The sequence below is a fragment of the Euphorbia lathyris genome, chromosome 7 (assembly GCF_963576675.1).
Source record: "Euphorbia lathyris chromosome 7, ddEupLath1.1, whole genome shotgun sequence".
NCBI classification, from domain to species: domain Eukaryota; kingdom Viridiplantae; phylum Streptophyta; class Magnoliopsida; order Malpighiales; family Euphorbiaceae; genus Euphorbia; species Euphorbia lathyris.
Window position 1 is genome coordinate 85,274,924 of NC_088916.1, and position 17,222 is coordinate 85,292,145.

A 17,222-nucleotide genomic window follows, 5' to 3' on the forward strand; every position below is an offset into this window, starting at 1 on the left:
AGGGTGAAGTACCTAAGTCTGTGGAAGATTATTGACCTATTTCCTTATGTAATGTAATTTATAAGGTTATATCAAAAGTATTGTCAAATAGGCCAAAAATTATCCTTCCAAAGGTTATTAGTGAATGTCAATATGCTTTTATCCCTAGAAGGTCAATAATTGATAGTGTGCATGTAGCCTTTGAAACCTTACATTATATGAAGAGAAAGAGCAGGGGAGTGGAGGGTAATGTTGCCCTTAAGATTGATATATGTAAGGCCTATAATAGGGTTGATTGGAAATTTCTGGAGGATGTGCTGTTGAGACTAGGGTTTGATATAAAATGGATAAATTGGGTCTCTTTATGTGTTACAACATTCACGTATTCACTTTCAGTTAACAAGGAATTGATAGGACCAATCATTCCAGAAAGGGGCATGAGACAAGAGGAGCCTCTGTCACTTTACCTGTTCATACTATGCGATGAGGAGGTTTCTCAGTTAATTTTACACGCAGAAAGATCGGGGCTAATCCGAGGCTGTCAAATTTGTAGAGGTGCGCCTGTGGTTTCTCACCCGTTCTTTGCTGATGACAGTTTCTTGTTCTTCAGAGCATCGGATGATGAGGTATGAGGCCATTAGTTTTGGCTATCGATACACATAGGTTCGAATCCAATATATTGAAGAGAATTTTTTTTTGACTCCCGTTATTTTGGCACAAATCTTTTTAGTATTGGAGATCCTGACTACGTATGAGAAGGCATCAGGGCAAGCAATTAATGTGCACAAATCAGGTATATTCTTTAGCTCTAATGTGAAATATTGAATATATGTAGATATCTTGGGCTACCTTCTTTTATTGGAAGGTCAAAAAGAAGTGTATTTACCTTCCTCTTAGATAGGTTGCGGAAAAAAGTTTGGTTGTTGGGGGTTTAGATTATTGTCTAGTGCAGGAAAAGACATTTTGCTTAAAACGGTAGCCTAGGCACTGCCAACTTTTTGCATGAGTACATTTTTATTACCTAGGTCTATTTGTGAGGAACTGCAACGTATGATGAATGCATTTTGGTGGGGCAAAAAGGAGGATGGCAGAAAAAATATTCACTGGTTTGGGTGGGAGAAGGTATACAGGTAAGAAGAAAGGTGGGTTAGGGTATAGGGACATGGAGATGTTTAATCTATCCTTATTAGGTAAGTATGGTTGGAAATTATTATTGAGTCCACATTCATTAGTGAGTTGCATATTCAAAGCTAAATATTTTCCTGATGAGTCTTTACTGTCTTCAAAATTGGGCAATAATCCTAGTTTTATTTGGAGAGGGGTGTGGAAGTCGATCAAATTAGTGAGAAGAGGGGTAAAATGGAAGGTGGTCAATGGGGAGCGAATTAAAGTTGGATGGATCAATAGGTAGAAGGTTTGAATCAGAGTGTAGGAGAAGGAAGAGGAGTGCAAGGGAGGGAAGGGGTGAGTGTTGAAACACCTTTCCACATGATTTTGATTTGACAAAATTATTTAAGTAAAATTAAATATATTCTAAAACACACTAAGTTTAAATGCTTTGATTTATTACACTAATGTGTTTGTTCAATGTTGAGTTAAATTGTTTATAAGATATAAAGACTAAAAGGCTTAAAGCCCAATACGGAAGTCAAAGCCCAAGTCAAACAGATCAAGACAACTCGGCCTGCGTATGCAAAACACTGTCGTTGTGTACAAAACGCAACTCAGCGGAAGAAGGATCGAGAAGACCTTCATTGAACAACTTCGGAACGAAGCTGCTAAGTTGAATCGATGTTGAGCGATTTCCGCAAGTGCACGGTATACGCTTGTAGTAATAAAAGATATCGAACCCACAGGGAACGCTTTTTAACTAAAACTTTATTCAATTCGGTTTAGTCACGTGTTTAGGTTTAACAAAAGAATATCGTTTAATTGATTGAATTGGTTTTGGTAAATTAGGATTAGATAGAAAGATTATATCGAGTTTAGAGAACAGTTCCGTCTTTGTGGTTTTGATTACAAGACAGATATTTCCGCAATTGGAATAAAATAGAACTTATTTTCATAAAGCAAAGAAAACAACTTTAACTTTGTAAGATTATGGACATGTAACAATATAGCGATTTATTCAATTAAATGGCTTCGAACCATAGAAATCCCCCTGATGTTGAGGTGATTCCTACCTTAATCAAACTAGTATTTTATGTCTGATAAGCCGCGATCAGCGATCATGTCATCCATAAAAACTAAATCTGACAAGTGTTCAACAAAGTTCTTATATGAATAAGATAGAATAGAACGTTTTAATAAAAACACCAATTTATCATTTTGAAAATCATTTTGTCAGAACAATATCAAAATAACAACAGTAAGAATTTATTGAATAAATAAGTATATCATTAATGAAATGTGACTTTTCACAAGTTAACAGAGAAGTAGAAACTTGGATAGCATTGTAACGAAAACTTTGAGATCCGGGTCGTCAATCTTTCTCTCAAACTCCGTAGGTTCGTCAAACCTCATGCGCTTCAGCCGTCAATTCTTCTCGCTGGATCTTCGGAATAGAGACTAATCTCGTTTACTACCAGAATGAAAACTAAAACTAATACTATTTATAACTAATCTAATAACAATTCGTGTACAGCACGATTGTTTACACAGAAATGAAATCTAAACTTTCTGATTCTTTTCTGAATCAGAAACTCGACATAACAACTTTCAACTCTAATTTCTCTAACTTTTTCCAACCTTGATTTCTGAAATGGATCACTTATTTATAGTTGTTGAAGGGTTGTAAATGACGGGTCGTGTCTGCTGGTGAAGGGTTGCTTTTATCCGAACGAACAGACGCGTTTTTCCGCTTTAAAACATGTGTTTTGTGTGCAGAAGGGTTCGCTGTCGCGACTGAGATTCTGAAAATCTCAGTCACGACAGGGGGTATAGGGACGAGTTTAAAGACTTCATTTTTCCCCCGAGCTGACCTCCGTAAGTCGCGACTGAGATTCTCAAAATCTCAGTCGCGATAGAGAGATGTCTCCCTGTCTCTCGACTGCTTTTCGTCCTCCTTGAGCGTTCTTCTGACTGATATGCATTCTTGGTACGTTTTTTAGGTTTTTCCTCCATTTTAGCTCTGTTTTAGCTTCGTTTTCGCTCCTATTTGGATTTAACCGAATAATTAAGTACTTTGCATCAAAGAAGTAAATAAAGACGTAAAAGTATTCCAAATGAACATAATTAACTCGATTTCAATGTAAATTTAACGTATTTATGTATGATATTTTAGGTATATTTTGGGCTTAACAAACTCCCACACTTAAGCTTTTGCTAGTCCCGAGCAAAATTTCACTGAATTTATTCTTTAATCAGTCTCTTTAAAAATAGAACATATATCCATATATTCCTTTTTGAATTAGTTAAACCAAAAGATAAACTTTTATGGTAAATTTATACGCAAAGCATCAAACTAGCTAGTGTAAAAGAGATATATTACTCGTCTTGTATTGCAATTTTAATATTGAAGTATTCGGGATGGTGTAAGCACGCATGTTTCCGAATCTTTCGTCTCAAGGCATTTCTAAGCACAAAATTTCCTTTCCCAAACCTAAACTATTACAAATGTAGATTTATTAAGGACTCATGTTTAATATATTTGCTTAGTTACACCCAAGATAAGGGTGGTCTCGATCGTAACTTTATACGCATTAATTTGCTTTCATGTTCGTTTAAGAGGTACCGACCATGCCATGGGTGGACGCAATCGTTACTTAAAACTTTAAACACGTTTAATTTTGATTTAATTTTGAACGTTCCTTTCATACCTCGACCGTGATAAGGGTGGTCGCAATCGTGGCCAAAAGTAAACGGTACTTAATGTTCTTCCCTTTCATACCTCGATTGTGATAAGGTTGGTCTCAATCGTGGCCAAAAGTTAAGAATACGACTACTTGATTTAATTAATATGAAAATAAAATTGGGAAAGAAAAATAGCACATTCATCCTATATTGACTTGAAATTCAACATGTATTATGGCTAAAGTTTCCTTAAAAACTTCAATTGGTTTTTAATGTAAGACGAAAAATAAAATCGAGCTAAAAAGCTAAAGTTGTTAGTTCGATTTATGCCTATAAACCTAATTGAAAACTGAAAATAAGATTTATATTTATCATGAATTCATGATATAAAATAGAGATTTGAAACTAAAGAATTTTTACTTATATACATTTACTCAAGACGTTTTTGATAAAATCGTATCGGAGATTTGTAAAAATATTTGTAAAAATATTGCCCGTATAGAAATATTATTGGTAACCTTAAAATATGTTAAACATTATTTTAAAAGTAGAATTGTTTGAAACATATGAAATCAAAAATATATGTTTATGAAAAAAAAAAATTGCTATTATTTTTTTTTTAAATGTTGCACATTATATGAAAATGTTGCATTATATACTTTACTTAAACAACATGCATTTATATGTAAATAATTGATTAGCATTCATTCGCATTCGTTGCATTCATTCGTACTTAAAAATAAAATGATAGATGAAATATCCCCTCCCACACTTAATTTGGACCATGTCCTCATTGGTGCAAAAAGCGATAAAACACGAAAAATAGTACGAAATAAACCATACGAATTAGAATTGAAGATAATAGAGTACCATAACATTCAAACATAGTAATAAAGAAAATTGTACCAAACATAAATTTAAATATTGTACCAAATTGAACAAGACATAATAATAATAATAACGGAAAATGAGTTAAAGATAGAAAGGATAAAACCTATCAAGGTGAAGGTGGTGGTGAAGGCGTAGTCTCAACTCCTTGGAGTCGGAAGAAAGATAGCAACCGACGACGAGTAGATTTGTGCTCACGACTCAACGTAGTGATCCTTGAACTCATTTCGGCATTGTTGGCAACGACTTCATCTAACCGCAAATTCATGTGACGGTTATGCTCGTTCATTTGTGTCAAAACACGTTGCCATCCAACTTGTTCTTCTTCATTCGGTTCCACATTCGCTTGCTCGTTGGCATTAACATCAACATTCCCCTCCTCCTCCTCTTCATCAAATTCCTCTTCATCATCCGCATCATCATCTTGGGCACCTAAACCTTGAGAACCCGAGGCTTCACTACTCATGGTAGCAAAAACACATCTTGTGCGATCTGCATAAGAGATAAAGGCGGGGGGTCCTAATTTTTTCAATAAATTGGCCCTTTGAAGTGTCGTGAGATCCAATGAAGGTAAACCAACATGAGGCATATTTTGATAATCCGCTAATTCACCTCGAGCGCCCAAAACAATGCCGGTAATTAAATTACCCATAGGCACTTGCTTATTGCGTGACTTGGAAGCTCGAACTAAATTAGTAAATATCATCTCAATACTATCAATTGTCAAACCTTTAAAAATAGCATCAAACACAACTAAATCACGAACTTGCACTTTTGAACTTTCAACCCGACCAAATAAGGAGAATGATAAAAACTTGTGAAAGAAGAATATACAATCATCCTTAATTAGCTTACTAGATGTATTCTTTGGACTAAAAACATCTAAACCGGTCAAAGTATTCCAAACCGAGTGTGAATCAAAAGGCTTTGGCTTTGAATAAAAATTCCGAGTAGGAAAACCAAACCAACGGTTCATGGCCGCATACCCAACATCATAACGAACTCCATCACTACGAAAAGAGATAACTCCTTTCTTCTTGTCATAGGTTAGAGTAACCAAAAACTCAATAATATGCGATTTAAGACTTGGAAAACGCATACTAGCAAAACGTTTCCAACCAAGAACGGTAAGGAATTCATCAATACGCTCGGTAAAAGAAAGTGTGTTTATCGTGTCGGTGTCAAGAAAAAGCATGTCGACGAAATCTATTTGGATATTAGAAAAGCGGCGATATTTGCGTCCTTCGGCTTCCATCGTAATATCGAACGGTGCTCCATATTGAACCCGTAATCTAGTGATCTTGGTTGCCTTGGTTTTGTTTGCAACGGTCTTTTGTCTAGGCATAGTGATTTGTTTGTGAAATTTGGGTGAATGGAAAGAAGAAAATATGAAAGGATGAAAGTTAGAATAAAAGATAATGGTGGTGAATTGAGGAAGAAGAAGATGAATAGGGTAAATATTTATGGGGAAGATGAGTGAATCTTGTTATTGGGAAGAGAAAAGATGATTGATTGGTGTAAAAAGAGGTGATTTAAATAGGTGTAAGTATAGGTATTGATTAGGATAGGTAAATAGAGTAGTAAATAGAGTAGGAATAGGAAAAGAGAGTGAAATTTCGCAAAATCCCGTCCATATAGCCCGCAAGTCGCGACTGAGATTTTCAAAATCTCAGTCGCGACAGCAAGTAGGGAGAGGGGTGAAATTTTGCTGAAAATTTTTTCCTCCGCTGTCTCAACTGAGAATTCGAAATCTCAACTGAGATTTTGAAAAATCTGGGTAAAATTGGACTGATTTTGATGATTTTAACACTTCAAAACCAATTTCTCCGTGAAGTAAGTGACATTAATGTGAATATTAATCCCTGAAACTGAGATAAACAAAACTGAAACATTAAATTAAAGGAAAACCAAAGGTTATTCCTTAAATAAAAGCAATAAACTAAGGAATTAATGCACTTTTATTTATTATAATCAATACCATGATATATATTTACATAGAAACATTATAAAAGCATAAATTACAATCAAACAATCATATATATATTAAAAACAACAGACAGAAACGCATAAAATATATCCCTAAGTAGATGACAGACGACGTGCATTGGCTCTGTTAATCTTCGTTTGAATGAAGACTTGCCTCTCTGGTGCAGAAAGGAATGTTGGACCAGAACGGAAAACTCGTTTGACAAGTCCCTCGTTCTCTAAGAACTCGTAGTCTAAAATAGGGAATGGTTCTGTATCAGTCCAAGGAACAGAAATGGTTCCCTTGGCTCCCAATATGATTCCCCAAATGATGTTGGCGAACCCAATCTTCCGTTTCTTCGAACGGGAAGCAGCAACTAACCCCTCCATTAGAATCTTCGAGGAGTTCACTGAGTTGCCTTGGAAAATGTCGCCCAACACATAGAGATCAGTATCTTTCACAATATTGCTACTGACTCGACCAAAAAGGCTGTGACAGAGGAATTTGTGCAGATGCATCATGGAATTAGAATTAATGGATTTGTTGAAGGCAAGACGTGGATTGAATCGCCAAAATCCTGTTAGCATCCTCCATATGTCTCTAGAAGTCATATCCCTTCCAGGATGGTGTTGAGTTGTGTCTCGGGGTGGAAATCCAAACCAATTGTGAAGTTCTGGATATCCAAAAGTGAATACCTCCCCCCTCACAACGAAAACTGAGACGAACACGTCTCTTGTTGACGAACCTAACGGTGCAGAAAAATTCCAGAACCCAATTTCCAATTATAGGAAATTTCATAGAAACAAATTTGGTCCAACCCAAATTAGTCAGATAGCGATCAATGTCTTCGCTTATCCCGAGTTCCTCGTTCAGAAACTCGTCCAGATACATCATGCCAAAGAACTGAGCATATCTGAACTGCATAAAGCGTTTCCCCTCGTCATGGTTATAAATGGGAAACCATGCACCATATCGATCGGAGATATCAACTTTCCCTTTTTGAGAAGAAATGCGTTTTTGAACATTTTTCAAAGACTTAGTCATGTCTGTGAGAGAAAAGAAAATGAAGTCTGTAGGATTTGAGAATTTGAGAAAGAAATTCAGCAAGATGAAATAAAATGGAAGAAGTCTGATCCTACAGGAATATATAAATCCTATAAGTGAAAGGTTGTGTCTGTTAGAAAGAAAAAGGTGTCAAAGTGATACCTCTTTGATTCAACTGACAGAAATTTTAAAGAAGGAAGACTGTAATCCCTTACAGTTATTTCAAATGCAACAAGACAGAAAATCTCAACTGAGATTTTCGGAATCTCAACTGAGATTTCCAAATCCTGGAATATGAAAAATCCCAACTGAGATTTTGGCATATTTAATTTCTCAATAATAATTAACGCTTAATGAAATTTTCAAAACATGACTAAATTAAAATCTTAATGTTAACAAAACTCATTTGTACACAAAAATTAAAAAAAAATAAATAAAAATTAAAGTAAACAAACATTAAAAATAAAAATAAATTAAAAAGAAAAAGAATAATAATGATGAATATAAAATAAAAAAAAACTATAAATTAAAAACATGAAAACTAAAGAAATTAATTTTCATAGAATTTATCCACGAATTCAATTGCTTGAATTGGAGTTCCGTCGAAGTAAATCTTGCAACGATTACCATTGACCTTAAATCGTTCGCCATTAGACTTTTTGAGTTCCAATGTTCCGTAATCAAATGTATTAACAACCAAAAATGGTCCAGCCCATCTAGATTTTAGCTTACCTGGAAATAATTTTAATCTCGAATTAAAAAGTAAGACTTTATCCCCAACATTAAAGTTTTTAATTTTGATTTTGGCATCATGCCACTTTTTAATTTTCTCCTTATAAATTCTTGTATTTTCGTAGGACAAATAGCGTAATTCATCCAACTCGTTTAAGTCAAACAAACGCTTTTTCCCTGCGCTTTGCAAATCATAATTAAGGGTTTTTATAGCCCAATATGCTTTATGTTCTAATTCAACCGGCAAATGACAAGCTTTACCATAGACTAATCTATAAGGTGTCATGCCGATAGGTGTTTTAAATGCAGTACGGTATGCCCATAATGCATCGTTAAGTTTATGTGCCCAGTCTCTTCTAGAAGACGAAACTGTTTTCTCAAGTATCCATTTGAGTTCTCTATTTGAAATTTCTGCTTGACCATTCGTTTGAGGATGGTACGGTGTAGAGATACGGTGGTGTACTCCGTATTTTCTCATAAGTGACTCAAAAGCTCTATTTACGAAATGGGTACCACCGTCGCTTACCATAACCCTAGGAACTCCAAATCGACAGAATATTGAATTTAAAAACTTAACAACTACTTTAGAATCATTTGTCGGGGTTGCAATTGCTTCAACCCACTTTGAAACATAATCTACGGCTACTAATATGTAATTTTTGCCAAAAGAAGGAGGAAAAGGACCCATGAAATCAATTCCCCATACGTCGAAGATTTCAACTTCCAATATGTTCGTAAGAGGCATCTCATCTTTCCTTCCTATATTCCCAGTTCTTTGACACTTATCACAGCGGATAATAAATGAACGGACATCTTTAAACAGAGTAGGCCAAAAGAATCCGCATTCAAGTATTCTAGCTGCTGTTTTGCTTACGCTATTATGACCTCCGTAAGTGCTAGCATGACATTCTAACATTATAGAGTCATATTCAAACTCACTAACACATCTCCTAAATATTCCATCGCCGCATGTTTTGAACAAGAATGGATCTTCCCAAAAATATTTCTTAACTTCTGAAAAGAATTTCTTCTTTTGCTGAGAAATCAATCCATCTGGCACAACATGTGCAGTTAAGTAATTGGCTATATCCGCATACCATGGAGCTATGACACTTTGTACTTGCATGAGATGTTCATCGGGGAAATCATCTCGAATGCCTGATGTTTCACCGATGGGACCGTTTTCATCCTCAAGTCTTGATAGATGATCGGCGACCAGGTTTTCAACTCCCTTTTTGTCTTTAATCTCAATGTCAAATTCTTACAATAGTAAAACCCATCTAATAAGACGTGGTTTCGCATCTTTCTTATCAAATAAATATCTTAAAGCTGCATGATCAGTATAAATGATGACTTTAGATCCTAACAAATAAGATCGGAATTTATCACATGCAAAAACTACTGCTAACATTTCTTTTTCAGTTGTGGTGTAATTTAGTTGTGCACCGGACAAAGTGTGACTCGCATAATATATAACATGAAGTTTCTTATCCTTCCTTTGACCTAATACACATCCTACAGCTAAGTCACTCGCATCACACATAATTTCGAAAGGTAGATTCCAATCGGGTTTCGATATTATAGGTGTACTGACTAAAGCCGTTTTCAAGGTATTGAAAGCTTGTAAACAATCCTTATTAAAATCAAAAGTTGAATCCTTCATAAGAAAATTAGTAAGTGGTTTGGAGATTACAGAAAAGTTCTTTATAAACCTTCTGTAAAAACCTGCATGACCTAAAAATTATCTTACTCCCTTAACAGTGGTTGGTGGGGGTAATTTTTCTATAACTGAAGTCTTTGCTCTGTCCACTTCTAAACCTTTTTCAGAAATCTTATGACCTAAAACAATTCCTTCGTCTACCATGAAATGACATTTTTCCCAATTTAATACTAAATTCGTTTCCTCACATCTAGACAATACTTTATCTAAGTTTTGTAAACACGCATCGAAAGAATCTCCATAAACTGAAAAATCATCCATGAAAACTTCCATTATGTCTTCAATGAAGTCATTAAAAATTGTTGTCATACATCGTTGAAATGTTGCTGGTGCATTACATAGACCAAAAGGCATTCTCCTATATGCAAATGTTCCGTAAGGACATGTGAAGGTTGTTTTATCTTGGTCATCCGGGTAAATGTAAATTTGAAAGAATCCGGAGTAACCATCTAGGAAACAGTAAAATGCATGATCGGCTATCCTTTCGATCATTTGATCAATGAAAGGTAGTGGAAAATGATCTTTCCTAGTAGCTTTATTTAGGTTCCTATAGTCTATACAAACTCTCCAACCAGTGGTGGTTCGTGTAGGTATCAGTTCACCTTCATCATTTCTTACAACAGTTATGCCTCCCTTTTTAGGTACACAATGGATTGGACTAACCCACTCACTATCCGAGATCAGATAAATGATTCCATTGTCTAAAAGTTTAGTAATCTCATTTTTGACTACTTCTTTCATGTTCGGATTTAAGCGTCTCTGCCTATCCGCTTTAGGTGGCTTATCATCTTCTAAGTGAATTCTATGCATTACTATACTAGGATTAATTCCTTTTAAGTCTGAAATTTGCCAACCCATACTTCCTATCCTATTTCTAACAACTTCTTTCAATTTTTTTTCTTGATCGTTTGTTAATTTGTTAGAAATAATTATAGGTAGAGAATCGCCTTCGCCTAAGAAAGCGTACCTCAAATGACTGGGTAACTCTTTAAGTTCTAATTTAGGGGGTGTTACAATTGAAGGCGGAACTGGTCCATCTTCTCTAATCAAAGGCTCTGGGTCCTTATCATATAATTCCTCATCTATTATAGGGTCAATTATTTCTTCACTTTGAATTACATCATTGACACATTCCTCGACTAAATCAAGTTTCATACAAGCGAATTCCTCCATAGGGTATTTCATCGCTTTGTTCATATTAAACTCGACCTTATCTTCTCCTATCCTTAAAACTACCTTCCCTTCCGACACATCTACTAGAGCGCGTCCCGTGTTCATAAACGGTCTACAGAAAATTAAAGGGCAATTTACATCATATGCAAAGTCTAATATAACAAAATCGGTAGGAAAAATAAATTTATCGACTTTGACTAAAACATATTCGATTATACCATATGGCCTTTTAGTGGTTTGATCCGCTAATTGCAAAACCATATTGGTACGTTTGATATCTTCTTCTAAACCTAACTTGTTAAAGATAGACAATGACATTAAGTTTATACTTGCTCCTAAATCACAAAGACAACTTGGGAATTCAATATCTCCCAACTTACACGGAATAGTAAAACATCCGGGATCCTTGAGTTTAGTGGGCAAATTACTTGATACTATTGAACTACAGTCTTCAGTTAATGAAATGGATGAAATTCCTTCCCAACTGATTTTCTTGAAATCAAATCCTTTAAAAACTTACCATAGTTAGGAATTTGTGTGATTGCATCCATAAACGTCAAATTGATGTGCAAATTTTTAAGTTTATCCAAAAACGTTAGAAGTTGTTTATCATAGTCCTTATTTCGAACTTTGTGTGGAAAAGGTGGTTTGGGTACAAAAGTTTTGGTACCTGCATCAGATGGTGAATTATTTGTGATTAAGATATCTTCTTTGGACTTTGGTAAATCAGTTCCCGGTAATGTTACATCTTTGGGCATTTCAGGCCCTTGATAATTTTTTCCTGAATGAAGAGTAATAGCCTTCACCTGCTCTTTCGGATTTTCTTCCGTATGGCTGGGAAGACTTCCCTCTTTTCGAGATGGAATTGATTTAGCAAGTTGACCAATTTGAATCTCCAAATTATGGATGCTAGATGAGTGGTTTTTAATAAGCTGATCGAATTTATTTTCGATCCGTTTAAAACCATCGTCGTGATTACTTATTTTTCCACTGATAGCATCTATAAACTTGTCGATTTTAGAAGATAAAGTGCTAATCGTATCTCTTGACTGATTTTGATAATTAGTGGTACGATTTTGATTAGCACTGGCATTATTGTTACTGTTATCTTTCCAGTTAAAGTTAGGATGATTCCTCCATCCAGCATTATAGGTATTAGAATAAGGATTATTAGTTTGGTTTTGCCATTGGACAAAATTTACCTGTTCGATCTCACTCATATTTTCGTAATCCATATCCGTTTGGACTGGATTACCATTAGTATCGCGTGGTGCCATAAACTTGTCAATTTTGTACGATAAAGCAGAAAATTGGGCTTGTAGCATTACGACTGGATCAAGTTCAACTATACCTTTAACTAATGGTGTGGTTGAGGATGATGGTTTTGCCACCGGCATATGTCCACGTTCCGCGGGCCACATACTGCTATTGATTGCCATTTCCTCCAAAAGTTCTCTCGCTTGGGCTAATGTTTTCTTCATAAATAGCCCTCCCGACATAGCATCTAATGAACCCCTAGTTGTATGATTCAGTCCATTGTAAAATGTTTGCATTAAAAGTTCAGCGGGTAATTGGTGGTGTGGGCATAAACGTTGAAGTTCTTTAAAACGTTCCCAAGTTTCATAAAGAGTCTCATTGTCATTTTGAGAAAAAGATGTTAACTCCTTTATGACTCTTGCGGTTTTTGCTAAAGGAAAATATTTAGATAAAAACGCTTGGGCTAATTGTTCCCAAGTGGCAAAAGTTGCGGCTGGCATAGAAGTTAACCATTCTTTGGCTCTATCCTTCAAGGTGAAAGGAAAGAGGCGAAGTTTGATTGCTTCTGCAGTCACATCTGGAATTTTAAAAGTGTCACAAATTTCAAGGAAATTTGTTAAGTGGGTGTCAGGATTTTCGTTAGGTAACCCGTAAAATGTTACATTATTTTGCAACATATTAAGCAAAGCTGGCTTAATTTCAAATTGGTTTGCGGTGATTCTGGGTCTAACGATACTATTGGTTACACCGGCCACACCTGGCCTAGCGTATTCCATAAGCGTTGGTGGGTCTGCCATTTTTTCTGGCTCGGTATATGTTTTTACTGGGGTCTTATTTTTGTTTTTCTTATTTTTCTTGTTCTTCCTAATGGTTTTCTCAATTTCTAGGTCTATAGGGTCTGGTACAATGCCCGAACTTCGAGAACTGCGTATGAACCTGAAATCTTGCACGAACCGAAACTACCTACAAAACAAAATTTTGAAAAATAAATAAATTAGTAAATGAAAACTATTAAATTATAAAAGTTAAAATAAGTATGTTTAAACCTAGATTCGAAATAAAACACGAAAAATTTAAAATTTTGTCAAAAAATTTGGTGTTCCCCGGCAACGGTGCCAAAAACTTGTTGAGCGATTTCCGCAAGTGCACGGTATACGCTTGTAGTAATAAAAGATATCGAACCCACAGGGAACGCTTTTTAACTAAAAATTTATTCAATTCGGTTTAGTCACGTGTTTAGGTTTAACAAAAGAATATCGTTTAATTGATTGAATTGGTTTTGGTAAATTAGGATTAGATAGAAAGATTATATCGAGTTTAGAGAACAGTTCCGTCTTTGTGGTTTTGATTACATGACAGATATTTCCGCAATTGGAATAAAATAGAACTTATTTTCATAAAGCAAAGAAAACAACTTTAACTTTGTAAGATTATGGACATGTAACAATATAGCGATTTATTCAATTAAATGGCTTCGAACCATAGAAATCCCCCTGATGTTGAGGTGATTCCTACCTTAATCAAACTAGTATTTTATGTCTGATAAGCCGCGATCAGCGATCATGTCATCCATAAAAACTAAATCTGACAAGTGTTCAACAAAGTTCTTATATGAATAAGATAGAATAGAACGTTTTAATAAAAACACCAATTTATCATTTTGAAAATCATTTTGTCAGAACAATATCAAAATAACAACAGTAAGAATTTATTGAATAAATAAGTATATCATTAATGAAATGTGAATTTTCACAAGTTAACAGAGAAGTAGAAACTTGGATAGCATTGTAACGAAAACTTTGAGATCCAGGTCGTCAATCTTTCTCTCAAACTCCGTAGGTTCGTCAAACCTCATGCGCTTCAGCCGTCAATTCTTCTCGCTGGATCTTCGGAATAGAGACTGATCTCGTCTACTACCAGAATGAAAACTAAAACTAATACTGTTTATAACTAATCTAATAACAATTCGTGTATAGCACGATTGTTTACATAGAAATGAAATCTAAACTTTCTGATTCTTTTCTGAATCAGAAACTCGACATAACAAGTTTCTTCTCTAATTTCTCTAACTTTTTCCAACCTTGATTTCTGAAATGGATCACTTATTTATAGTTGTTGAAGGGTTATAAATGACGGGTCGTGTCTGCTGGTGAAGGGTTGCTTTTATCCGAACGAACAGACGCGTTTTTCCATTTTAAAACATGTTTTGTGTGCAGAAGGGTTCGCTGTCGCGACTGAGATTCTGAAAATCTCAGTCGCGATAGGGGGTATAGGGACGAGTTTGAAGACTTCATTTTTCCCCCGAGCTGACCTTCGTAAGTCGCGACTGAGATTCTCAAAATCTCAGTCGCGACAGAGAGATGTCTCCCTGTCTCTCGACTGCTTTTCGTCCTCCTTGAGCGTTCTTCTGACTGATATGCATTCTTGGTACGTTTTTTAGGTTTTTCCTCCATTTTAGCTCCGTTTTAGCTCCTATTTGGATTTAACCGAATAATTAAGTACCTTGCATCAAAAAAGTAAATAAAGACGTAAAAGTATTCCGAATGAACATAATTAACTCGATTTCAATGTAAATTTAACGTATTTATGTATGATATTTTAGGTATATTTTGGGCTTAACAATCGACAAAGAGTACAAGACAGCAGCTGAGCAAGAACAACTTCCAGACAAAGTGTTTCCACTTTGGGTAAAGTTCAGAAGACACAGAACGCTGTCTAGTTGACCTTACCATAAATGGAGAGACATTCTGCCGAGCTGACTAAAAGCTGCTCAACACTGACCGAGGACAGAAGATACTCAAATCTGATTGGCCGAGAGCTCTGAGCAAGACTGAGTGACAACGACAGGAAGCCGTTTCCCTCCAACGGTTATTTCGAAATTCGAAATGACCGATGTCTCAGACGTCTCTATAAATAGGGCCTTTCAGTGCTTCATTCAACATAGAACTTTATCAAGCCATTACGCTGACCAAAATTCTACTCAAAGTTCTACGAGAAAAAGCAAAGCAAATACTTACACCAAATTCTATATCTTTCGTGTAAAAGTCTAGAGTGATTATTCAATCATCTAAATTGTCTTAGCAATTGTTGTGTAGGACAAATCTTTATCATTTCTAGAGATTAGAAAGGAGAGGCTGAGTACTCGGTTATAGTACTCAGCGAGAGATTAGGAGTGAGTAGAGGTATAGAGGAAGGTACTCTTGTTATACTCAGCTTCTAAGTTGTAAAAGGTTTGATGCTCTACGTTAAAGAGCTCAGTAGAGAATTCGAAAGCTCGGAACGTGTTCTGGGGACAGGACGTAGGCTTAGAGGCCGAACCTGGATAAATCTACTGAGTAACATCTTTCTAACCTTAAACTCCTTAATATATATATATTGCTTGCTTAAACAAAAATGACCAAGTAAAGAGGTCACGCTGAGTTGTGTGTATTGAGTGTCTGAGTTCAGGAATAGACTTTAAAGTGCTATCTCCTGACTCAACGAAAGAAGCTGACTTAGTCACCAGTTGACTAAGCTAGTGTCTTATTTACTCAGCGCGTTGTGTAATCCTTTTTCAAAGAAAAAGAAGTCAGCCTTAACGTACTTAAATTTTAAATAGTTCCTATCCCCCCCTTGGAACTAACTTGTTGCGTTATAAGGGACCAACAAGTGGTATCAGAGCCTAAAAGCTCACTGTGAAAGGTTTAACTACCTTGAGCTGATCCCCACTATGGCTGAAAACAGCACTCGGTTTCTCCCAGGAAACCAGACAACTCAGATCTTACCTGAGGGACTGTCCATCACTCGGCCTCCCCTATTCTTCAGGTCTAACTACACCTTCTGGAAGAATAGGATGAAAAACTTTATTCAGGCAACAAACATGAGTGCATGGCTTTCAATAGTCCAAGGCCCGTTTGTTCCTGTTGAAGTTGTGGCTAGCCAAACAGTTGTCAAAGCCGAGGCCAAATGGACAGAGGATGATCTCAAGAAGCTACAAAATCATGCTTCGGCTATAAATATGATTCATTGTGCGCTTGATGCTGCAGAATATAATAAGATATCAAGTTGTGAGTCAGCGCAAGAGATCTGGAAGAAGCTGGAGGTCAGCTACGAAGGAACCAACAAAGTGAAGGAGTCCAAGGTGAACCAGCATATGAGACTATACGAGCTGTTCGAAATGAACCATGATGAAGGAATATCTGACATGAATGCACGGTTTACAAATATCATCAACGAGCTCAAGAGACTTGGGAAGATCTTCACTGAGGAAGAACAAGTCAAGAAGATTCTTAGGAGTCTTCCTAAAAACTGGCAAGAAAAGAAGACCGCTGTTGAGGAAGCTCAAGACTTAACCACCTATAAATATGATGAACTCATCGGCTCACTGCTGACCCATGAGATCTCGATGAAGAATTTCGAGGTGAAGGAAAAGTCTGAAGACAAGAAGCAAAAGTCCCTTGTCATGAAAGCTGACTCCACTGATGGGAGCTCAACAGATGATGAGGAGATGACTATGTTCACCAGGAAGATGAAAAGGCTGTTCAAAAAGAATGACAAATATTCTAAGAAGCCTTACAGAAAGTTTGATAAGTATAAAGCTGAGTCCAGCGACAGCAAATACAAGAGGGACAACTCAAAGCCCATTACATGCTTTGAATGTCATCAAACTGGCCATATTAAGTCAAGCTGCCC

General features: G+C 36.0%; 1 non-coding gene across 1 annotated transcript; it reads left to right on the forward strand.

Annotated features, from left to right (window-relative positions):
• Nucleotides 1–12,863: 12,863 nt before the first annotated feature.
• LOC136201706 (small nucleolar RNA R71) lies at nucleotides 12,864–12,970 on the forward strand. The gene has a single exon (XR_010674048.1). It is a non-coding gene; the product is annotated as a small nucleolar RNA R71 (small nucleolar RNA).
• The last annotated feature ends 4,252 nt before the right edge of the window (nucleotides 12,971–17,222 follow it).